Below are 9,734 nucleotides of genomic sequence, written 5' to 3' on the forward strand. Positions count from 1 at the left end.
TTTGAGATCAGATATGTCTCCATGGCAGGGAAAAAATTATGTATAACTGAAGACTAGTGAGTTGTCTACAGCAGACAATGGTTTTGTTCTGTTTTGGCTCAGTCATGAACCTTGAACTCAGTGCCTAGGCTCTGACCCTTACCTCTTGGGTGCATAGCTACCACTCCACCATGTGGAACCACGGACCCCCTTGCTACAGAGTGCCATGACCTAGGGGTCGATAGCTCCCTTCTCAGGAAGCTGAGATCTGAGGATCTGGGTTCCAAACTATCCCAGACACAAAAGGTCCTCTGAGACTATTATGTCCAATTGACCACTAAGAAACCTGAAGTGGAAGATTGGTAGTTTTGGTCATGCCTGTCATCTTAGCTACTGAGGAGGATGAGATCTGAGGATCATGGTTCAAAGCTAGCCTGGGCAGGAAAGACCTTGAGACACTTAGCTCCAATGGACCACCAGAAAACCTGAAACGGCTCTGTGGCTCAAGTGGTAGAGCACCGGACTTGAGCTGAAGAGCTCAGGGACAGCACGCAGGCCGATACATCATGTACAACCAACAACAACAAAAAAGCAGAAACTAACAAACCTGAAGTAGAGGGCTGGGAATGTGCCTTAGGGGTAGAGTGCTTTGCATGTATGAAACCCTGGGCTTGATTTCTCAGGACCACTTCACTATAAAAAGCCTGAAGTAGCTCTGTGGTTCAAGTGGGAGAGAGCTATTCTTGTTCAAGAAAAACAAGGTACAGTGCTGAGTTCAAGCTCCAGGACTGGTGTATGCATGCAAACACAGGGACACACACACACACTCACACACACACACACACACAAACACATACACACACACACACACACACACACACACACACACACACACACACACACACACACACACACACACACACACACCAGAAGTGAAGCTGTGACACCAAATGGTAGAGCACTGGGCTTCTGCACTGAGATCATGTTCAGCACCCAGGCCCTGTGTTCAACCCCAAAACCTAGCCACCCAGGGCCCAACTAGGAGAGGTCAAATGTTTCAAAACATGTTGAGCTTCACCAGCCCTAGATGACAGGAAGCTTTGTGATATACGATATGTGCTTGGATTTCCCAAGGTTCCAGAAACCTAGGAGAGGCATCATAGGCCCATCATCGACTGCAAATAAACATTTCATTAGGTTCAATGTCCTAGTTTTCTGGCAGAAGGACTCCTGAGTTATATTGGGCACTGTATCTGAACACCGGAATATAGTTTCACAAAGGCAGGATAAGTGCAGGGAACTTGGCCTGCCAAGGGAGGTTACACAAATGAAGGCATCCTATCAAAACAGAGAACTGGTGAGAGAGATAGCTTGGGGTACAAAGAGGCCTTTTTCTCCTGGCCTTCAGAGCCTACCCACACTCATCCTCACTAATTGGCCCAGATGGAGTTGTTTGTTACACAGCTGTACAGGAGTGAGGCCTTTTGTTTGCCTGTTCAGACAATGAGTGAGAATTCTTCCCACAGCATGGGGTGGGGAGAAACCCTCAGGCAACACTGGGAACAGTGAGGGGAGTCCCTGAACATGCACTGTTTTGAAAGCACTCTCTATGCTATGAAATCATTGTATTAAAAACAAATTTCCTAGTTTGGTGCTGTTCATTATAACTACTCTGGAGCTACACCTAAAGTAATACATCCATACATATGCAAAGACATGGAGGTATAGGCCCTTTTTGCGGAGGCAGGTCCTGGGGTTGGATTATGAGCCTAAGCATTGTCCCTGAGCTGCTTTTGCTCAATGGTATTGCATTAACCTTCAGTCCAGCCCCACATCTGGGCTTTTCTGTGATCTCTTTTTTCTTTTATTTTAATTTTTATTTTTTGTGACCATACTGTACAGAGGGGTTGCAATTACATGGGCAAGATAATGAGTACATTTCTTATCAAGCATTGCAGCCTCCTCCTTTGTTTACCCTTCACATCCCTTCCCAGCCTCCCTCCTCCCAATTCTCCCCCCCACCCATGCACCAAACTTGTAAAGTTCATTTTCGACATGACAACTTGTACTTCTCATTGTTGCAACGGGTCAACCTGTATCCTTAAATGACTTAGAAATAACAGTGTCATGGACTTTCCAATACTGGCTGGATTCAAACTAAGGTTCTCTACATCTCAGCCTGCTCAGAGCTGAGATTACAGTCAGCAGCCACTGTCACTTCCCTCTCTTTCCTTCTTCATTTTTTACTCTGGACAAGCTGACTTCTTAACAGGGTCATTCCATTGGTTTGAATTTATAAGTAAACTACCCAATGTTCTTTATAGCTGCTTTCTCTGAGAATGATTTTCTCTCCTCATCTTCTCCTCTTGTCACAGGTTTGCAGCCAAAAGTGAGAAATGAGTGTTCCAGGATTTGGGAGCAAATGTCCACAGGACATGCCAGTTCGGTCACTTAGCATTGAGCTGCAGGAAATTTACTGTCTCAGGATGAGTGGATCGAAAGCTGGAATGATCCTCATGCAGTCTGCAGTGCTCCTTTTGCCTGTAAAATGAACTAATAATTATGAGTGTTTCCAACCTTAAGTATCTAGAACACACTAGAAGCATATTCTAGTTTCTGTTTTTCTCTAATACCTCTCGAGATTTAGACTAAAGGTTTGTGTGGAGCGGTTCCTCGGCGAATCCTGAGGAAAGTTGCTTGAATCCTCCTCAGGAGATAGCCGTCGAAAGTCAGCCTGAGCAGGAGGTCTGTGAGCCTCTTTTCTCCAATAAACCACCAGAAAACCAGAAGTGAAGCAGTGGCCCAGAGAGTAGAGCTCCAGCTTTGAGAGAAAAAGCCAAGCAGGAGATACTGGCCAGAGCAGGCAGTACAGCCTGGGAGGCAATTATGTCCAATTTTTATCGACCAGATGGCTGGAAGTGGAGCTGTGGTGGTGGTAGAGCCTCAGCCTTGAGTAACACAACTCAGAATTGCATAGGGTCCTGAGTTTAAGCCCTGGGATGACCACAAAAAAAAATTCAAAGAGAGAAGGCCAAGTTATGTATCAGTGCCTTACCTACTTATGTGTGTATTACCTCCCTGATTACAAACAGACCATATGCAATGCTTCTGCTTTTATTTACTGATTTATTTTTCAGAGATGCCTGTTTCACATACTGCAACATAATCTTCATTTCAGGCCCATCACTTTTCTCTTCCAGGGTTCCAGGCCTGTGTCCTTATATGATACACACTTAGGCTCTCAGCAGGGTTTATTTACATTTTATTATGAGGCCAACACAGGAACAATCACAAATCGAGCAGGGGAAGACAAAATCAGGTTTCTTAGAAGTAACCAGTATTCAGAAAAATTAACTTGGGGACTAAAAATGGCAGCCTACTTATGTAAAAACTACCATTAAGAAAATATGAGGGTGCTGGGAATGTGAATTAGAGAGAGAGTGATTGCCTAGCATGCAAGAAGCCCTGGGTTCAATTCCTCAGTAGCACATACACAGAAAAAGCCAGAATTGGTGCCGTGGCTCAAGTAGTAGAGTGCTAGAGACAGTGCCCAGGCCTTGAGTTCAACCAAGAACTGCCAAAGAGATAAATAGGTAGGTAGGTAGGTGGGTGGGTAGATAGATAGATAGATGGATAGATAGATAGATAGATAGATAGATAGATAGATAGATAGATAGATAGATAGATAGATAGATAGATAGATAGATAGATAGATAGATAGATAGATAGATAGATAGATAGATAGATAGATAGATAGATAGATAGATAGATAGATACAAAGATGATAGATGAATCTGGTCGTGGATATCAAGAAGGAAAAAGGGAACAATTAGCAGTCATGAGGCCTTCTGCAGTGTGCCAGGATACCAGCATCGCATTCACATAACCACAGAGCAGGAAGACTGTCTCTCTCCCACTTTTCAGGCAGCTGAGGGCCCCAGAGCCAAGAGGGAAGACCCAGGTTCTAAATAAAGTGCTTGGAGAGAGAAGAGAAATGGCCCTGCCTCTCCTTGGACTGGGGATTAGCAATAATGATGTGCAGAATAAGGGAAGGAGAATGGACTCACCGAGGTAGAAGAAGGGCCTTCAAATCTGACAGATGAAGAGTGAAAAACCCACTCCTTACAACCGGAGATCAGGGTTTTCAACTCTGTTCCTCCCCCCCCCCCACACACACACTCACACACTAAACTGGCTCTCTATTGGTAACCTAAAGATAGCTTGAGGCTCCCTTCACCTGAGGGAGGAAGGTTAATCAATCCTTGTGTGAAGAGGCTGAGAAAAGCCTGACCCTGGTGTAACTCTAACAAATGTTTGAAGTTCTCCCCGCCCCACCCACCCCCATTGCTGGTTGTGTCTGGAATGAATGGTTTTGCAGCTCACTTCCCTGTTGAGTGTGTACATTCTGCTTCCTAATCCTGCAGGCCTTGGTCTCTTCACCTAGCCTGGATTTTGCAACTATTTTCTGTCCTTCAAATACAGTGTTACAATGGAGTTCTTCCTGCTAACAGGGCTAGGGCTTGGATCCTGAGAACTTCATTTGAACCCAGGATGGGTCAATAATGTTTCTTTCCTGCTTCTATAGCTTGAGAACTCTAAGAACAATTAGAGTGCAAGTAACCTCTCATCACCAAGGGAAACCCAGGAAGCTCTTGAATATCTGACCTTTCAGAAGTGGAAGTCAGAGTGTCATATACTTTCCTACTCTGGCTGGCTTCACCGTGATCTTGAGACCTAAGCTAGGGTGACGGGCATTAGCTACTAATTCTCTGCTAGGTTCAGAACTGTAATGACATTGTAAGTACAAGTCACAAAGGGCTTGGGAAGCATATTAACCCTTTCAACATTGGACCTTTTAGAACCCTGTAGGACACAAGGTTATAATGCTAGAGTCTCGGAGACTGGGCATATGGATCTACTAAACTTAAACCTTGATCTCTGACTCCAATTCTGGTATACATCAGCGTTCATTTTCCAGAGAATGTTCTCTTAATTAGCAAATAGGAAAAGTACTTTAATTAACCCTCACTTTTTTCCAGTTGTGTGTCTTGAACTCAAGCCTGGGCACTGTCCCTGAGCCCTTCAGTTCAAAGCAAACAGTACCACTTGAGCCACAGTGTCTTTTGGTGATTCATTGAAGATGAGTCTAACAAGCTTTCCTTGCTTAGCCTTTCTTTGAATTGTGGTCTTCAGCGCTCAGTCTCCTGAGAAGCTAGTTTTCCAGGTGTGAGCCACTAGCATCTAACCTATTATTTTTGAAAGTCCTGGGGCTTGATCTTAGGGCCTGGGCACTCTCTCTGACCTTCTTTTTCTCAAGAATAGAGCTCTACCACTTGAACCACTCCACAGCTTCTGAGTTTTTCTGTGTATGTGGCACCGAGGATTCAAACCATGGCATTCATGCATGCTGAGCGAGCTCCTTACCACTAAGTCACATTTCTTGCCCCACCCTTACAATTTTATCCCTCAACTTGCCTATCCTCAAGAAAAGGCCTCTGATCATAAATCATCTAAAGAAATCCCTATAGGAAGGTGTCCAAAAATAAAGAAGACAAAGCTCATCTGTGGGAGAGACTCTAAACATGTGAAGACTGTGACAAATGCTTCCATTTAATTATGTATCATGTTTCAACACTTAATAAAGTATAAATGAAAATGAGTCAATGTCCTAAATTATTGTGAATCATTTTATAATAGATGTAAAACATGTACTACATATTATGTGTATAATAATACTAAATACAATAAACAATAAATAAAGGAATAAAATAAAAAATAAAATACAAAATCAATAATAAAAATAATAATATGTAATAAACATACATATGTAAGTATATATCATATATTACACATGTATAGAAATATTTTTTCCATTGCAGGGTGTTCATTTGGGCCCTCAGAACTCTAGCCTGAATTTGTTTTCCTCAAAGACAGTAAGATTCACCTTCACCCATGGTGCAAAAGAGTTACCTGGAAGGTGAGATCAAATCAAAGCAATTACAGAAATACTGGCCCCAGTTCCAAGACAGTGGCTTAATTTTTTAAATGAAAGCAGTTATGTTCATTCAGTTCTATACAGAACATTTAAAAAAAGCAGTGTAGAATTTTGTACAGCTTTTGACATCCTTACCTTATCCCCAAAGTGCTTCTCTGAGCACTACATTGTTTCATTTTTGTACATTTTTATTGCAAAAATGTTGTACAGAGGGATCACAGTTACATGAGCAAGGTAATGAGTTCATTTCCTATTTAGCATTGTTGCCTCCTCTTTTGTTTTTTCCCTACCATCCCTTCCCTCCCATCTCCACAACTAGTCCCCCTGCAGAGCTCAGTGACTTTTTTTTTTATTTTTGGCTTGGCAAAGGGTTTGAACTCAAATAGTGGCAACTCTGCACCTTCCCTCACATTGCTACAGATTTACCAAGACCCTGAGTTCAAATCCCAGGCTAAGGAAGAAAACTGGCAGAAATTCCAAACCAGAGAGCTTTATTTCTTTTTAATTTAGTTAAATAATTAATGAATTTTTTATTTATTCTTTCTTTTGCCAACCACACGTCTTGAACTCAGGTTGTGGCAACTCTGACTCAGCTTTCATCACCCTAGGCTGTGGTGCAGTCTCTGGACCCATAGCCGATCCTGGGATCCTAGGCCCTGAGGGTTTGCAGGAGGAAAAAAAAGTAGGATACCACAAAAAGTGGTGAGCTTCAGAGGGCTGGGGTATTATGTCTTTTTCTTTGCACAGTGGGTCTGAATGACAAGGCTGCAAAGTGGACATGACCTGCCGTTGCTCATACATGCAAGGCAAGCACTCCACCACTGAGCCACTTTCTATTTTTTCATTCCTAGAAGAAGCTGCACATAAAAACAACACTGATCTTCATTTTCAGTCTGTACCTTTGAATACAGACGAACATCTTTCCTCTGCTCTCCATCAATTACCTACTTTCCAGTTAGAATGACTTGGAATAATAAAAATGGAAAAAGAGAAAATAAATCATCATGAAAATAAACAGATGCAGAAAATTCACTGTATTTTTCTCACAAGTTCAACCATTATAAACTATTGGGGAAATATTCTCACTGGCACTGAAAGTCTCTAGTTAGGCAATTCTGATGAAGATGAGGAACAAAATGAAAAAGTGAGGAATCGTATCAATTGCAAGAAAAAAAATGGAGTAGGACCCAAGCAAATTTCTTCTTTGGGCTGCTGAAAATAATCGGCTTACTAGAGTGTGGTGACTACTTTCCATAAAGGCCACTCATGTGAATACTAGGGATGACAATGAATATACCCCTCTTCATTGGGAAGCATACAGTGGACACTTAGATATTGTCCATGAGTTGGTGGCTCAAGCAGCAGATATTCATGCAAAAATTGTTAATGGCTGGACACCCCTGACAGTGCTTACTCGTGAAATAATACCAGTGTGGCGTCTTTCTTACTTCATCATGATGCAGTTACCAATGCCCAAACTAAATGCCTCTTGACTCCCTTGCATCTTGCTGCTGGGAATATAGATAGCAAAGATACACTGGATCTCCTTCTGTTGAACCATTATATCAAACCAGGTCTGAAGAACAACTTCGAAGAAACTGCCTTTGATATTACCAAAAGGATAAGTATGTATCACTACCTCTTTGAAGTTGTGGAAGGCTGTACAAATTGTTCTATTTAGTTGTAATGGTTTGGTTAAGTTTCTTTTCTTTTCTCTTTTTTTTCTTTTTCTTTTCTTTTTTTTTTGAGTTTTATTATTTTATTGTGAAAACACCATACAGAGGGGTTAAAATTACATGGGCAAGGTAATGAATACATTTCTTATCAAGCATTGTTGCCTCCTCCTTTATTTCCCCTTCCCATACCTTCTCATCTCCCCCCACTCCCCTCCCCCCTCATTACTCCTCCTTCCCGGCCAAAGTCGAAAAGTTTGTTTTTCTACATGACGTCTTGTACATCTCATTGTTGCAATGGGTCAACCTGTGTCCCTATTTAAACAATTTGTTTTTTCCCTTCCCCTCCACAAATCATACCAACATCAAATACAATGAAAGCAGGGGTTATACGGTGGGGGAGGGACATACAAAGCAACAAAGAAATCATCTTATAAATATGTTAGAAACAATCACAAGAAAGAAAAAAACATTTGAATCCTTATCTTGGTGTTCATTTCACCTAACATCAACTTATCTGACCATTTCTGCTTGTCTGAGACATATACTAGTTACAAATAAGGGAAACCATGGGATGTATGTTTCTTTGGGCCTGGCTTACTTCAATATAATTTTTTCCAAGTCTTTCCATTTTGTAACAAGTGGGGCAATGACATTCTTTCTGAGGGAGGAATAAAATTCCATTCCATAGAATTCTATTTTCTTAATCCATTCATCTACTTAAGGGCATCAAACAAGACCATACAAAAGCTACCAAAACAACTATGTTTATTGCAGCATTATTTAGCATAGCTAAGATATCAGTTACGTTTCTTAAACATCAAAATGCCAGTCCACTCTTTGTGTCCATATAAAATATTTTCAGAATTCAAATAACAGCAATATCTTACTGTAAAAATTCCGTGGAATTTTTCCAAGTGAATTGCCTGACTTTGATGTCAAATGTATTTGAGTTGTTTGTGTACATCTACAATGATTTCTGCAGAGTTTGTGATTTTTTTAATCAGAAATAATTTTATCTTATCTGTTGAAATGAGTAGTACAGAAACTAAAGATATTTCTGCTTCTTGTCTGAAAAAAGTATATTTTAAAATATTCTATATTCTGTGTTTGCATAATATCCATAATCTATTTCATTGTTTCCTAGATATACTTTGCATTCAACATTGTTTTATAATATATATATATTCATTAATAAATGTGTCCTTTCAGATTGTATTCCATATAGAAAATTTAAGATTATTTTTTTTTAGGTTCTTTTTTTTTTTTTTTTTTTTGGTCCAGTCGTGGGCCTGAACTCTGGGCCTGGACGCTGTCACTCAGCTCTTCAGCTCAAGGCTAGCGCTCTACCACTTGAGCCATAGCACCACTTCCGACTTTTTTCTTTTTGCTTATGTGGTGCTGAGGAATCGAACCCAGGGCCTCAAGCATGCAAGGCAAGCGCTCTACCACTGAGCCACCTCCCCAGCCCCTTTTTCTAGGTTCTTATAGTAGTATATTTTTTTGGATAAAATGACAATGTTAACTAATTTCAAAAGTTTTGTAAAGGTTATTCTATGTAGAGGCCTTTCTAAGGTGAAGATTTAATACACTGATGTCAAACTAATGTTTAATTCTAACACTTGCAAATATTGTTACACTTGTAATTTTGTAATCAACTTTTTAATAACTGTTTTTCATTTCTGCAACTGAAGAATGAAAAATATGGAATACTTCACAAATTTTCATATTATCCTTGTGCAAGTGTCATGTTAATCTCTGTATTGTTGTAATTTTGGTATACGTGCTGCTGAAGCATGTAGTATCCTCTAAATTTAAGTAGTTAATGATGCAATCTTTATATAGGCTTATATCCTTGGGTGCCTATTTGTAGCAAGGAAACCTTATTGTTCCTAACAATATTATTGATCTTATTTCCCTAAAATAATGTGTATAGTGGGAAAAAATTATATTGTTTGGTCGATTGCTCACATTTGCATTTTTTGTCAATGACAATTTTAAGTCTTTTTTCATTTTAGATTTGATCATACTTTGAAGCACTTACAGCTAGGTCCTAAGGTGATGACTTTTTCGAGTACTTATTTACG

General features: G+C 40.4%; 1 pseudogene; it reads right to left on the reverse strand.

The window, feature by feature from the left end:
* Positions 1-9,345: 9,345 nt before the first annotated feature.
* Positions 9,346-9,445, reverse strand: LOC138834319 (U6 spliceosomal RNA; annotated as a pseudogene).
* Between the last annotated feature and the right edge of the window lie 289 nt (positions 9,446-9,734).

This window comes from Dipodomys merriami, unplaced genomic scaffold (genome assembly GCF_024711535.1).
Source record: "Dipodomys merriami isolate MVZ:Mamm:240054 unplaced genomic scaffold, mDipMer1.0.p SCAF_211, whole genome shotgun sequence".
NCBI classification, from domain to species: Eukaryota; Metazoa; Chordata; class Mammalia; order Rodentia; family Heteromyidae; genus Dipodomys; species Dipodomys merriami.